The 16,869-nt window shown below is 41.3% G+C and overlaps 1 non-coding gene across 1 annotated transcript; it reads left to right on the top strand.

Annotated features, from left to right (window-relative positions):
* Positions 1–15,236: 15,236 nt before the first annotated feature.
* On the top strand, positions 15,237–15,311 carry Trnat-ugu (transfer RNA threonine (anticodon UGU)). Its single transcript has one exon. It is a non-coding gene; the product is annotated as a tRNA-Thr (tRNA).
* Positions 15,312–16,869: the final 1,558 nt, after the last annotated feature.

Below are 16,869 nucleotides of genomic sequence, written 5' to 3'. Positions count from 1 at the left end.
ACTCACACACATGAGCTAAGGAAGAGCAGCATAGCCAGCACAGGGATACTTATGAGAACTTGTTGGGACACAAATGCTGGTTGAATAAGGAAATGGAACATGACCTTTACCATGAGATTTTACTATAGTAATTTAGTATGAATGGTTAAAATAACACGGGACACATTTAAGATTCCACATTTCTTTAGTCAAAGTTCTTGGGTATTTTTCAGTGGCACGGAAATATATGTGGTCAGTCAAGTGGAGACAGATTTTGTATGTTCCCAGCAATGTTTCTTCTTTTCTCCTCACAGTGCCACTTGATTTGATATATGATCTCATGAACTAACATGTCAATCTGTCGATGTATTTTTCTCTATATATGTAAATTGAAAACGTTTTAATGATAATGTATCTTTCTGGAGTAGGGTTGCGTGGCTGAGTTACAGTTGTTTGTAAATTTTTACGCCTAAGTTTTGAAATTTCTTTTCCAGTGGACCTACCTTTGTTACTTGTAGGTGATTTTCCTTGTACTTTCAATGGTCGTATTTCAGCTGTTCCATTTTCTTGTTGACTATTCCTGAGAACTTCTCCTCCCATTTTTGTCACATTAGATGTAGATTGCAATATTATGAAACTCATTTTCTTCTCATGCTAGATAAGAAAACAATTTATCTTTTGTGTGTATTATATGCATTGAGACTGGGCTGCTGAAAATTTTGATTTGCATTTGCAATGCCAATGGTTCATAGTGTGGGTTCCTGTAGTCATGTCCTAGTTAATGAACCACGGGCAACGTATGAGTGGCTAAGTAAGTGGTCCCGACAGTCGGGATACCAGTTACTTTGGAATAAGGCTGGGCATCTCGGACATATTTTGAGTCGTGGTCACCTCTGTGCTCATACAGCACCGACTACCAAATCCACCGGTTAGTCCCTCAACCGTTAGGGGTAAAACCCAATTGGACTCCGGGCAAGTAAGGCTAGCAACCTGCTTCCACGATACTTTAAATATGATGCTGGCAACAATCAGAGCAAAATGCCTCGGACCTTTAGGGGTGACGGATTCCCACCTGTAACTGACAAACCAGGGACTCCTAAGACACGACTTGGCAAACAAATGGTAATGAGATGGGGAGCTATTAATATCAATGGGGGCTACTCTGGGAAGAAGGTAGAGCTGGCAGAGGCTGCAAGTAAGATGGGGCTGGACGTTTTAGCTGTTAGTGACATTCGGGTAAGGGGTGAGAAAGAAGAGGAATTGGGAGAATACAAGGTATACCTGTCAGGAGTCAAAGCAGGAATAGCACAATGGGGTGTAGGTCTTTACATCAGGAAAGAAATGGAACCCAGCGTAGTTGCAGTAAGGTATGTAAACGAACGACTGATGTGGATAGATTTGACAGTGTCTAGCAAGACAATTAGGATTGTGTCAGTATATTCGTATTGTGAAGGGACAGATCAAGATAAGATGGATAGTTTTTATGAGGCACTCAGTGATGTAGTTGTTAGAGTAAAGGACAAGGACAGTATTCTGCTCATGGGTGATTTTAACGCCAGGATTGGAAATCGAACAGAAGGGTATGAAAAAGTTATGGGTAAATTTGGAGAGGATATGGAGGCCAACAGGAACGGGAAACAACTCTTGGATTTCTGTGCCAGTATGGGCTTAGTAATCACAAACTCCTTTTTTAAACATAAGATCATTCACCGGTATACTTGGGAAGGCAGGGGAACCAGATCTGTCATTGACTATATAATAACAGATCAGGAATGTAGGAAGGCTGTGAGGGACACACGCGTATTCAGGGGATTCTTTGATAACACTGATCATTATTTAATCTACAGTGAAATTGGGATTGTGAGGCCGAAAGTGCAAGAGGTCAGGTCCATATGTAGGAGGATAAGAGTGGAGAAACTTCAGGATAATTAAATCAGGCACAAGTAGATAACAGCAATCTCAGAAAGGTACCAGTTAGTTGAATGTAGTCAGTTACAGTCATTGGAAAAGGAATGGACAAGGTACAGGGACACAGTACTAGAAGTGGCTAAAGAATGTCTTGGAACAGTAGTGTGTAAAAGTAGGATGAAGCAAACAGCTTGGTGGAATGACACAGTCAAGGCAGCCTGTAAAAGGAAAAAGAAGGCATATCAAAAATGGCTACATACTAGAACTCAGGTAGACAGAGAAAGTTATGTTGAAGAAAGAAACAAAGCCAAACAGATAATTGCAGCATCCAAGAAGAAATCTTGGGAAGACGTTGGAAACAGGTTGGAGACCTTGGGTCAAGCTGCTGTAAAACCATTCTGGAGTGTAATTAGCAGTCTTCGAAAGGGAGGTAAGAAGGAAATGACAAGTATTTTGGACAGGTCAGGAAAACTGCTGGTGAATCCTGTGGATGCCTTGGGCAGATGGAGGGAATATTTTGAAGAGTTGCTTAATGCAGGTGAAAATACGATCAGCAATGTTTCAGATTTCGAGGTAGAAGGGGATAGCAATGATGATGGAAATAGGATCACATTTGAGGAAGTGGAGAAAATGGTCAATAGATTGCATGCAATAAAGCAGCTGGGGTGGATGAAATTAAGTCGGAACTCATCAAATACAATGGAACGTCAGGTCTTAAATGGCTACACAGGATAATTGAAATGGCCTGGGAGTCGGGACAGGTTCCATCAGACTGAACAAAAGCAGTAATCACACCAATCTCTAAACATGGAAACAGAAAAGATTGTAACAACTACAGAGGTATATCTTTAATCAGCGCTGTGGGTAAAATCTTCCCAGGTATTGTTGAAAGGAAAGTGCGAGTATTAGTTGAGGACCAATTGGATGAAAATCAGTATGGGTTTAGGCCTCTTAGGGGTTGTCAGAACCAGATCTTTAGCTTGCGGCAAATAATGGAGAAGTGTTATGAGTGGAACAGGGAATTGTATCTATGCTTTATAGAACCAGAAAAGGCACATGACCGGGTTCCTAGGAGGAAATTATTGTCTGTTCTACGAGATTATGGAATAGGAGGCTAACTTTTGCAAGCAATCAAAGGTCTTTACATGGATAGTCAGGCAGCAGTTAGAGTTGACGGTAAATTGAGTTCATGGTTCAGAGTAGTTTTAGGGGTAAGACAAGGCTGCAACCTGTCTCCACTGTTGTTCATATTATTTATGGATCATATGTTGAAAACAATAGACTGGCGGGGTGAGATTAAGATATGTGAACACAAAATAAATAAGCAGTCTTGCATATACGGATGACTTAGTTGTGATGGCAGATTCGATTGAAAGTTTGCAAAGTAATATTTCAGAGCTAGATCAGAAATGTAAGGACTATGGTATGAAGATTAGCATCTCCAAAACGAAAGTAATGTCAGTGGGAAAGAAATATAAACGGATTGAGTGCCAAATCGGAGGAACAAAGTTAGAACAGGTGAACAGTTTCAAGTACTTAGGATGCATATTCTCAGAGAATGGCAACATAGTGAAAGAACTGGAAGCGAGGTGTAGCAAAGCTAATGCAGTGAGCGCTCAGCTACGATCTGCTCTCTTCTGCAAGAAGGAAGTCAGTACCAAGACTAAGTTATCTGTGCACCGTTCAATCTTTCTACCAACTTTGTTGTATGGGAGTAAAAGCTGGGTGGATGGGGGTTACCTTATCAATAAAGTTGAGGTTACGGATATGAAAGTAGCTAGGATGATTGCAGGTACTAGCAGATGGGAACAATGGCAGGAGGGTGTCCACAATGAGGAAATCAAAGAAAAACTGGGAATGAACTCTATAGATGTAGCAGTCAGGGCAAACAGGCTTAGATGGTGTGGTCATGTTACACGTATGGGAGAAGCAAGGTTACCCAAGAGACTCATGGGTTCAGCAGTAGATGGTAGGAGGAGTCGGGGTAGACCAAGGAGAAGGTACCTGGATTCGGTTAAGAATGATTTTGAAGTAATAGGTTTAACATCAGAAGAGGCACCAATGTTAGCACTGAATAGGGGATCATGGAGGAATTTTATAAGGGGGCTATGCTCCAAACTGAACGCTGAAAGGCATAATAAGTCTTAAATGATGATGATGATGATGATTTGCAATGCCAGTTGTAAATTGTGTAATTATGATGCATTTTATCTTGTTTGTGTTACTCACATGAGACTGAAAATTTTTGATTTGTTGGTATATTGATAACTTCATGTTGAGGCTGTGTACATGAGAATTTTTGACTGTCATTTTACCTGTGAATGCTGACAAGTGTGAATGGTTAAAATAACACGGGACATACTTAAGGTTCCACATTACTTTAGTCAAAGAGTACATGAAACATTTTGTCTGGTATTACGTTGTATTACGGAAGGTTTGATATAGGTGATGAGATTGTGGACATACCACAAGGACATGAGGCTGTTCCATTGGAATGTATTATATATATATATATATATATATATATATATATATATATATATATATATATACAAATATATGTTGTTGTTGTTGTGGTCTTCAGTCCTGAGACGGGTTTGGTGCAGCTCTCCGTGCTACTCTATCATGTGCAAGCTTTTTCATCTCCCAGTATCTACTGCAACCTACATCCTTCTGAATCTGCTTAGTGTATTCATCTCTTCGTCTCCCTCTACGATTTTTACCCTCCACGCTGCCCTCCAATACTAAATTGGTGATCCCTTTATGTCTCAGAACATGTCCTACCAACCGATCCCTTCTTCTAGTCAAGTTGTCCCACAAACTCCTCTTCTCCTCAATCCTATTCAATACTTCCTCGTTAGTTGTGTGATCTACCCATCTAATCTTCAGCATTTTTCTGTAGCACCACATTTCAAAAGCTTCTATTCTCTTGATGTCTAAACTATTTATCGTCCATGTTTCACTTCCATACATGGCTGCACTCCATACAAATACTTTCAGAAATGACTTCCTGACACTTAAATAATCTGTACTCGATGTTAACAAATTTCTCTTCTTCAGAAACGCATTCCTTCCCATTGCCAGCCTACATTTTATATCCTCTCTACTTCGACCATCATCAGTTATTTTGCTCCCCAAATAGAAAAACTCCCTTACTACTTTAAGTGTCTCACTTCCTAATCTAATTCCCTCAGCATCACCCGATTTAATTGGCGAACCTCAAAGTTATTATTTCTTCATAAACCGCAATCGCCATAGGCTACAAACCGATCTTTATCAAAGTCGGAAACGTGATGGTACGCATTTCTCCTCCTTACACGAGGCATCACAACAACATTTCACCAGGCAACGCCGGTCAACTGCTGTTTGTGTATGAAAAATCGGTTGGAAACTTTCCTCATGTCAGCACGTTGTAGGTGTCGCCACCGGCGCCAACCTTGTGTGAATGCCCTGAAAGGATAATCATTTGCATATCACAGCATCTTCTTCCTGTCGCGTCTGTAGCACGTCACCTTCGTGGTGTAGCAATTTTAATGGCCATATATATAGTGTCTATATTAGTTGGTTAGTCATAGTTATTCTTAGTTCATGCTGTAAGAATGTCTTTTAGACTGTTACATTCAACAGGGGTCATGTACATTTATCCATTTAGATTCGTCACTAATTGTTTCTAAATGTTATCATGTAGAATAATGTAAGGGCTGGAGGACATTACTAGAGGTTGGCATAAGGACACATGAGGGCATGAGCATTGTGAATAGCTTAATACTGGGCCACAGCAAATGATGGATATTCCTATTGGAGTTCTTCTCACAAGCCATAGCCGAGAAGAACAGCACTCACTGGAAACAGACATTGGGAGCACAGACCAGCTAGCTACAATTATGGCAGAAGGACTGGATAATGAGAGGTGGCACCTATTGTTCTACCTGTTGCAGCCCAATTTCAATCACTTGGATTCCGGGAGACGTCACATGGACTGGCTCCACGGCCCGGACCCAGTCTACCAATGCTATGCACAACTTCAGTTGGACAAGTGTGGTAAAATAACAATGTGCCCTCGGCAGTGTCATGCTGCAAAGTTACCAGTCACCGAAAATTCCCACGTGTGTATTATTTCCAGTGGCAAAACTAAAAGTGAGTTGTGTCACATATCATCTGGGTAGTTTGCCAATATAAATTCGTTTTTGTTCAGTTTTAATTTTATATCATGTGATGTAAGAGTGTTTCATAACGATTCGATTATCACTTTCATCCAGTTTTGGTTGGCAGATTAGGATAAAGTGCTGCCAGCAATCTCATTCGCTACCATTTATTGCATATTATTTCTTAAGGCACCAATCTATTAACAGGTCACGTACCAACATTATAACATTGTCAGCATATTTATATTTCATCTTCGTGTAGACTACTACACCTAAGTGAATGTCCGGAACTTCATTTAACAAAGATTATTCTTGTTTGTGTTGCCTGCTTATGTTTTTCTATGTAATTTTGTGTTTGCCTTTTGTACTCTTACTGTGATTTATGCATTACCGTACTTTTTCCAATTTTGTAAGCCCACTGTTGAGTTGAAGTTTCTAAAAAGTATGACAAATGACAACTGCAACTTGTAAGAGAACTTATAACTAACTTTGGAATTGTCTAGTATAACTTACATTTCTCCTCACTCTGTCAACATACGTCCTATATTTAGTAATCTTCTTATTTTTTAATAGCTCACTCAGAGCAAGACTGGACTTTTGTGTGATAGATTATTTTTGTTCATTATGCATTCAATTTTTTATACTTGTCTGTATGTAATACTGCTGAACTTCATGCAGTTGAAGCTTAATTGACACTTAACAGCTCACTGCCAAGGCATAAATTCATTCATTTCTTTTATTATAGTTATGTCCTTAAATATTTTATTTTCCTCACATCTCATTGAAAAGACATAACTTCACTGTTGCTTTTTATAATAGTCATGTGTTCTGCTAATTTATTTTTTCCTATTCTTAGAGCTCATTGTTAAACAATAATTTAATTAATGTAGACTGTAATTTACGATTCTGTCATTGAACTCACATTTACTGAATAGAGGCCCATTACTGTGGTGATATAGATGTTTATCTGCCATATTGGTAGATTTGCATTTTTGTGTTAAAGGAATTTGTTTGTTATTTTGTTGTAAGCTACTAGTCAGCACTCAAATTCTTGTGTTATAATATTATGTAGTACAACCATTTCGTAATGTTTTCTGGTGATCTTTATGCATAGAAAATTCCAGATCTGCTATCAACTACAGTAAGAGTGTAGTGAAAGTTCACTGTTACATTGTAACCTTTATATTTCAGATAGCTGTTCTGCACATGTAAATTATTTCACATATTGTCACCATAGAGCTACTGCAAAAAGATGTTATTCTGCACCAGTTATCGAAAGCCGAATGGTTATCTGTTGTGTGGTCTGTGAGGTTTACAGAAAGTAGGCTTTGGATTTCTGCGTCAATAAACCAATCAGGTCACTACCTGCTATACTACGGACGCTCGGCTTGAGTTTTAAATAGTATACTGTTGTGTGACACTGGATACAGAAAGTAAATATTTGCTGCCGAATCCCACGTGGTGTTGGACGCTGATCAGCCATGGAGTGAGGTTTTGCTTGGCTGCATTCAGAAATTGCACACTTGTGTTATGGTCTTGTTAATAATTGGCGACAGATGTATTTCATGCATTCAGAAATTGCACACTTGTGTTATGGTCTTGTTAATAATTCGCGACAGATGTATTTCATGCTTAATTGTTTTTTTTTTCACTTAGCAAAGCTGCTGCAATTTACATGTGCTGGATGCATGTGCAGCAAATAGATTTTGTTTTTTGTGTCTGTATGATATGAGTTCATTTTGAGGCTCAGGGTGGAATTTGCTTGCTATTAATTCATCCAAAGGGCCATTCAGTCAATTTAGTCGCTTTCTCTATTATTGAATCTTTCTGAATGCTTTGTGATCTGTACTGGATCATGCTTGTTCAATTTTCTTGCCCTTTGGCTATCTGTAATGCCACAGATTCTCCAGGCGCAAGTAATACCTGTACCATTGTGACTTATTCACTTACTGAGAGCAGTTACATGACTGTATATGTAAACAATCTTTACAGTCACATCGTTGTCATGTTTTGTCCTATTTAAACAAATTAAGCCGATTTTTATTCGACAGTTGGTATGGCATCACTTAATCTGAAAACGAGTCGTTTCTCTGCCTCCCATAGAGTAACTTCATGTTTTTGTCATAACAATGATATTATATTTACATTTCTGCGTATACTTTCATGAATAAAGTAGATTCCTTAGCTCATGTGGAAAGCCTGTTCTACATAAATTGTGTGTTCTATGTCTAATACTTTGGTTATTACGACGTAGACTGGGAACAGATTACAAATGCGCCACAAATAGTTATAAGCCACTTTACCTAAACACTTTTATGATTGTGTGGTATCTAGAATGATTGCTCATGCTTACTTAGCTTCTGCAATGCCTACTGAAAAACGTTGCGCTTATAAAGTAAGTGTTAATTGCCGAGGTAAATTTCCGTATATTCTTTGTAATCAGATGTTGTTCTTAAAATTAATTCATGAGTCAAAAATTTGTATAGGAGAGGGCACAGTTTTCAGCGCAGGGCATATTGGGGCTTATTTTCACATCTGATTCAAACTTAGGAAGCTGATAGTAATCCTACAATGTCTACCGTAATTAATAACGAAAAGTAACGCTAGTGAAAGCATATGATAGTAGAAAAGTTCTAGTGAACATAGTTTGTAGTGAGTTTTAAGGTGACTGAGGACAGTGTATCCATGTTTACTGGAATGTTTTTGCTTGTATTATAATACAGTTTACTTCTGTAATTTTTTTGCTGCATGTCTTTAAGAATTTTGGTATCACATCTAAAATGAAAATCTTTTTGAGTTACCCCACATTTATGAACACTTTCTCACTTACCGTTTTTGAAAATAAAATCAGCATATACCCTTTTTTTAAATACGTATTTTTATATTATGATGTGGTCTATATCCTTGAGGATCTCATCACCATGGTTCTGTTTGTAATAGTGCAGTTACACAGAAGCCCAGTGCCATATTCCATGTGCAGGTTGCAGTCAGCTGACCAGCACTTGCTACCTCCCTAAGTAACATCACAGTTCTCTGAGCTATGACCAGTCTTCAGGAAATTTCAAAGCCATGTCCAGCCATCCAGATTTATGTTTTACGTGATGTTCCTAAATTGCCCCAGGAAAATGCCAGGCTGTTTCTTTGAAAGGGTACGGCCGATTTCCTTCCCCATCCTTGACGCAATTTGAGCTTGTTCTCCATCTCTAAACATGGGCTTTAAAACGCTTACCTTACGAGCACTTGTACATCCTTGCTACTGTGAAACACATTTCTTCTACTGAACAAATGTTCATAGCGCTATCATATCCCTGTATAATGACCATTTCTCCTGGGAGACCAAGTAATGAAGAATAAGGTACAACTGCCGGCCGGGGTGGCCGAGCGGTTTTAGGCGCTACAGTCTGCAACCGCGCGACCGCTACGGACGCAGGTTCGAATCCTGCCTCGGACATGGATGTGTGTGATGTCCTTAGCTTAGTTAGGTTTAAGTAGTTCTAAGTTCTAGGGGACTGATGACCTCAGAAGTTAAGTCCCATAATGCTCAGAGCCATTTGAGCCAATAAGGTAAAACTAATCTTATCACAGAACTATGCCGTCTGCTTAATATGATGTGGAATATGGCTCATTAAATATGAGTTGTGGTAGAGGAAGGATTCAGATTCGCACGCTGTTTCAATTCTGGTACTGCTCCAGTCACTGTATAGCCCCCCAGAGAGCGTCACATCTACCGGGTGACCAAAAAGTCAGTATAAATTTGAAAACTTAATAAACCACGGAATTGACACACATGCTTGGAATGACATGGGGTTTTATTAGAACAAAAAGAAAACAAAGTTCACAAAATGTCCGACAGATGGCGCTGGACACGAAAACGTCAGTGACTGCGCATGACAATCGTGTATAAAAGGAGCTGTAATGAGAGAGAGAATGAGATGCGCCAGCAGTCGCAGCATTTTGATGTTACCTGAAAAGGCGTTTTTGGTGAAGGTGTATTATCAGAATGGGGAATGTGCTAGTTCAGCGTTACGATCATATCGCCATAGGAAGGGGATTCGAACGGGTAAAGGTCCGTTGACAAATGCAGCTCTGGCGAGAATGGTTTCGAAGTTCGAAGCCACGGGTTTGTTTAGACGATAGACCCCGTAGTGGCCGACCGAGTACAAGGCGTAATGCTGCTGAGACAGTTCAGGAAGAAATGGAGACTGTAGCGAGTTCGTCTATGGGCGGGGAAGTCAGCTGTCGTGCAGTCGCACGGCGCACCGGCATTCCATACACTACTGTTTGGATGGCACTTAGGCGTATCCTCCGATGCTATCCGTACAAAATCCATCGGCATCATGAACTGTTACCTGGCGATTTAGTAAAGCGGAGGGCATTTGTGGTGGGCGTTTCAAAAGATGGTGGAAGATGACAATTGGTTGAGTAACGTGTTGTGGACCGACGAAGCTCATTTCACGCTCCGAGGGTCTGTCAACGCCCACAACTGCAGAATTTGGGCTACCGAAAATCCTAGAACTGTCGTGGAAACTCCATTGCACGACGAGAAAGTCACGGTATGGGTTGGATTTACCACATCTACCGTTATCAGGCCTTTTTTCTTCGAGGAAGTGCGTGATTCTGGTTTCGTAACTGCTAGCGTGACGGGTGAGAGGTACGCCGATATGTTACAGAATCGCATCATCCACAGCCTGGCCGATAAACACCTGCTGGAATGTAGGATGTTTATGCAGGATGGCGCTTCGCCCCATATTGCTAGACGCGTGAAAGATCTCTTGCGTGCGTCGTTTGGTGATGATCGTGTGCTCAGCCGCCACTTTCGTCATGCTTGGCCTCCCAGGTCCCCAGACCTCAGTCCGTGCGATTATTGGCTTTGGGAATACCTGAAGTCGCAAGTGTATTGTGATCGACCGACATCTCTAGGGATGCTGAAAGACAACATCCGACGCCAAAGCCTCACCATAACACCGTACATGCTTTACAGTTCTGTTCACAACATTATTTCTCGACTACAGCTATTGTTGAGGAATGATGGTGGACATATTGAGCATTTCCTGTAAAGAACATAAACTTTGCTTTGTCTTACTTTGTTATGTTAATTATTGCTATTCTGATCAGATGAAGCGCCATCTGTCGGACATTTTTTTAACTTTTGTGTTTTTTTAGTTCTAATAAAACCCCATGTCATTCCAAGCATGTGTGTCAATTTGTACCTCTCTATCTACATTATTCCGTGATTTATTCAGTTTTCAAATTTATACTGACTTTTTGATCTCCCGGTACAGCGCCAGTGAAACAACGATAAGTAATTGAGCTTAGAGAGCCTACACAGACAGAGGGTAATAATATCGTCTGTAAAAGCCTGAACTTCAGAACCCATAATTTCTCACAGTTTTTGTTTTAGCTCGTATTATGCATGGGCTGCTATTCAAGATGGGCTTAACGGTAGGAATACCAGTTACGTGGTATATTATTTGTGTGTGGAAAGATGGTATGTTTCGCTGCACACTTACGTCTATCTTTTTATGATTTAATTTTATGTAATTTAACATTAATCTTCTTGCAATAAATCTGGTCGCTGGTAATAGTTTGCGAATTACTTTTTCATAGCAGTCTTTTCAGGCTAAATTTCGACTGGAGCTGATTTACTGATTGTAGATAGTACGGCTTACTATGAACGACAGTCTAGAGACATGCAATATTTTTCCGCTGTTCGCTGTAAACGTAGACCGAAGATAAATTAGTAGCTGTAGCGAAAAAACCATTAAGATTTATTTGCAGCAAATAGAAACGGAAACAGTGGACAGCGGTAGTTAACCGGGAATCTGCTGTTTAATCTGTAATTGCAGGAGGTATTGAAATAACAAACGCCATATTATTTTCTTTTACATAAACGGACGGAATGAACTAAAATTACACAGACTAGTGGCAGTTAATGTACAAGAAGGAACAAAAAATTTTAACTACGACTTCTCTCCGTAATTTTGTTTTTGTTTATTTCATCTGATTATATAAAGGAAAATAATACGGCATCTATTCTAATAACAAATCATTAAATTACAGTTTCTCGTTTAACTACCATTCTCCCCTCCATCCCTCTGTCTCCTCAAAGTTTTATTTATATCAGTATCCTTTTTCATACATTCCACACTTTACAGTTCTAAGGCATTCCTCACAGGACTAGTCTCTTGGAAGAAGGAATATTGCTGTTTTCATAGGTAAAAACTCCGGTAAGTTTCCAATAAGTGTTATCAACTTAGCCAGAATTGTGGATCACGATACTGAACTGCTCATATTTGCAGTTACTATCACTGTGTTTTCAGTGCAATATGACAGATAACCCGCAGTAACAATCCGATTAGGTGATGAATCATCGACTGATGTCACACGGGGGCATTAGCAGGAACAACAGGAGCACGGACAAAATGGGATGTAGCCGCTATCATGATATCTACATTCACGTGCACTATGTGATCAAAAATATCCGGACACCTGGCTGAAGATAACTAGTTCGTGGCGCCCTCCATCGGTAATGCTAGATTCAACATGGTGTTGGCCCACCCTTATCCTTGATGACAGATTCCACGCTCGCAGCCAAACGTTCAGTCAGGTGCTGGAAGGTTTCTTGGGGAATGGCAGCCCATTCTTCACGGAGTGCTGCACTGCGGAGAGGTATCGATGTCGGTCTATGAGACCTGGTAAGAAATCGGCGTTCCAAAACATCCCAAAAGTCTCCTATAGGATTCAGGTCAGGACTTTGTGCAGGCCAGTTCATTACAGGAATGTTATTGTCGTGTAAGTACTCCACCACAGGCCGTGCATTATGAACAGGTGCTCGATTGTGTTAAAAGATGCCGTGACCATCCCCGAATTGCTCTTCAGCAGTGGGAAGCAAGAAAGGTGCTTAAAATTTCGATGTAGGCCTTTGCCGTGTTAGTGCCACGTAAAGCAACGTGGGGTACAAGCCCCCTCCATGAAAAAACGACCACCCCATAGCATCACCGTCTCCGAATTTTGCTGTTCGCACTACACATGCTCTCAGATGGCGTTCACCGGGCATTCTCAATACCCACACCCTGCCATCGGACAGCTTCATTGTGTACCATGATTCGTCACTTCACACAATGTTTTTTCACCGTTCAGTGGTCCAAAGTTTACGCCCCTTACACCAAGCGATGCGTCTTTTGGCATTTACCGGCGTGATGTGTGGCTTATGAGCAGCCGCTCGACCATGAAATCCAAGTTTTCTCACCTCCCGCCTAACTATCATAGTTCTTGCAGTGGATCCTGATACAGTTTAGAATTCCTGTGCGATGGTCTGGACATTACGACCGTCTTCAACTGTCGGCGGTCTGTGTCAGTCACCGGACTAAGTCGTGCTGTACGCATAAGTGCTGCACGTGTCCCTTCACGTTTCCACTTCACTATCACATCGGAAACAGTGGAGCTAGAGATGTTTAGGAGTGTGGAAATCTCGCGTTCAGACGTATGACACAAGCGACACGCAATCACCTGACCACGTTCGAAGTCCGTGAGTTCCGCGGAGCGTCCAATTCTGCTCTCTCGCGATGTCTAATAACTACTGAGGTTACTGATATGGAGTACCTGGCAGTAGGTGGCAGCACAATGCACTTAATATGCAAAACGTATGTTTTTGGGGTGTCCGGATACTTTTGATCACGTAGTGTATCTCACATCATTACTGAAGCCAATGCCTTGCAGAGGAAGTTTTGCACTAACATTAGTGATTCACTATCTTATTTCACTCGTGTCTCCGTATGTCCAGTACGCATCGTAACCTCTCATGATCACTACGTGAAACATACAGCGGTAGCACTAGAATTTCTGAAAAATTCCACTTCTGAAAATTTAGCTTCTTCCAAGGATTTCAAAATTGATTTACCTCAACTTTTTTTGGATATTTCTGTGTGAGTGATACCGACCTGTGACGATTACCAGATTACCATACTGCATCCGCGAATTGCTGAGATTCCTGCTGTCGGGATTACCTCATAAGGACTCTTGCCCAGTTTAATGGGACAAAGATTTTAATGCGTTTTTGGGTGGCTGGTTCATCTTATTAATTCCGCGATCAGTCAGACATATATATGCCGTCAACTGTTTTCTTAATACAGTTAACGTATGATAACGGTATGAGTGGGTGTACAGGAAATTGTGCGAAAACTTTCTATGGCCTAAGCTTTTCGTTTTCACGAGAGTGACTACTGGTACAATAGAACCGTACCATCTTGAGGTGGGGCGATGACGTTCTCGCTGTATAGCGCCCTACACATTTAAATCCATCCGTCCATCCAGTTCATGCGGACCCCAAATACTGGAGAAGTACTGTAGATTACGTAGCACTGTTGTCTTGTCTCAAGTCTTGTCAATAGAAGTACGAGATGTTTCTGAAACCTTTCCAACAAATCTGTCTTTTATTTGCGTTCTCTACTATTGCTTTCACATGCTTTCTCCTAGGTATGTAGTACTGCTTATTTTTTTCATGTTCCTGTTCAATTCACCTAGCAGGAACAGGGCGTTTCGGATGTCTTCTACATCTAATAAGACATGTGTGTTGAACTAGTAGTACAATGTCATTATTTTCTATTTTCCGTCGTTCCTTAGTTGCTTCAAAATTCATGGAGGTATGTTCCGTCTATGCATCTAAATAAATGGTAGTTTGTTTTTGTCACAGGCGTTTCGTTTCTTTTATTTGTGAAGCACCTTCAGTCGCTTGTAATAGATGTTTCTTTTGACACATGTAATAAATGTGTTAGTAGTAGTGGCCATATGTTAATATGATAAAAATCGTTCAAATGGCTCTGAGCACTATGGGACTTAACATCTATGGTCATCAGTCCCCTAGAACTTAGAACTACTTAAACCTAACTAACCCAAGGACATCACATGACACCCAGTCATCACGAGGCAGAGAAAATCCCTGACCCCGCCGGGAATCGAACCCGGGAACCCGGGCGTGAAAAGCGAGAACGCTACCGCACGACCACGAGCTGCGGACTTATATGATACCTTTTGTCATGTTTTTCTCTTGCTTTTCAAATTCAACTTCTGCAGCACAAATTTAGTGAGGTGAAATTATCGTTCGGTGTTACGATTTCCAGTGCGTGATGCGTTGTAACAATTGTGGGTGAAAAAACGCCAGAAATCGACCAGCTGGAGCCAGCACCACACATATGGACTAACAGTGTATTCGGTGGCTCAGATGGGTAGAGCGCCTGCCATGTAAGCAGGAGATCCCGGGTTCGAGTCCCGGTCGGGGCACACATTTTCAGCTGTCCACATGGAGGTATATCAACAACACCTGTCGGCAGCTGAGGTTTTCAGTTAGTCATCATTTATTCCAGGAAAAAGCTGCACGGTCAACAACAGTAATCTGTTCTGTCGAGAACAGTTACTGTCTGCATATAATAATAATAATAATAATAATAATAATAATAATAATAATAATAAAGGGAAAAAGAGGACTTATTACCCAGGCGAAGAAGATTGCAAGAAATATTTCACAGATTACGGATGGTATTGATAACGACTCTCTCCAGAAAGTACCTACAGACTTCATAAAGTAAGTTACACATGTCGTCCCACGTTACGACTGTGTGCAACCAGATAAGCGCATTGTCGGAAGGGAGCACGTATTTAGATTTTCCCGCACACACAGTTCTGCTGTGGTACGGATAACAGCTACGTCGCTGTGTACGACTACAATGGCACGGCAAGTGGAAATCTACACCGAAGTTGTACTCGGAACAGTAGGGCTCTCGTGAGCAAAACGTCTAAACTACACACGGATCCACCATCAAATTCCGGAGATACGCAGATGTCTAGCCGTAGTGAAATGGTGTCAGCAATTTAACGAAGACCCCATAGACCTGAGTGAAGCCGAGCGGGAGCGAATTTAAACGATTTACGCCAAGGCCGATGATGTCCAGGCAATCGAAGAACTGATTCGCAGCAATCATAGAGTGACTAACGCGTACGTTGCTCGGCAGATGCGCATTTCAGTAGGCAGTGATTTTTCCAATGTTCGAGAACGTCTACAGTATCGGAAATAGTGCACACGCTGGTTTCCGCGATCTCTGTGACCTTCATGTAAAGGAACAAGGATAATAGCGCCTCTGCACTTAGTTGAGTGTTAGTCCGCGGAGAGTAACGATTTCCCAAGACGCATCATGACGGGCGATGAGACATCTGTCCATTTCACACCTTCAAACAGGATAGCATCTGTTGACTGTAGACACACCATCTTGCTCAGCGGAAGAAATGCGGAGTTACGCCATCAGCAGGGAAAGTTATAGCTAATGTTTTCTTCGACTGTGAAGGAGCTGTGTACACTGAGTTCATGGCAAAGGGAACAGCCATTAATGGCGAACCTTGCTGTGCAACACTTTGACATCGGTACGCAACTCCATAAAGAACCAGAGGCGGAGAAGCTTAAGCAAACGCACCGTTCTCTCCACGACAGTCCGACACCCATACACGGTGCGCAGAGCCTTAGGAGCCGCGAGGCGTGGCCGCGTGGCTTGACGCGCCGTGTCACGGATTGCGCGGTCCTTCCCGCCGGACGTTCGAGTCCTCCCTCGGACATGGGTGTGTGTGTCGTTCTTACCGTAAATCAGTTTAAGTTAGATGAAGTAGTGTGTAAGTCTAGGGACCGATGACCTCAGCAATTTGCTCCCTTAGGAATTCACACACATTTGAACATTTGAAAGCCTTGAGAAATTTTGAAGCATCCACCATACATCCGTGGCTAAGGAGCGGATTTCTTTCATCGATTGGTAGAACGTTCTGATCGTTGCCTAGAGAGACTTGGTGACTACGC

This window comes from Schistocerca gregaria, chromosome 8, assembly GCF_023897955.1.
Source record: "Schistocerca gregaria isolate iqSchGreg1 chromosome 8, iqSchGreg1.2, whole genome shotgun sequence".
NCBI lineage: Eukaryota > Metazoa > Arthropoda > Insecta > Orthoptera > Acrididae > Schistocerca > Schistocerca gregaria.
Note: the sequence above shows the minus strand (reverse complement) of the source record. Positions and strands in the feature narration are given on the sequence as shown.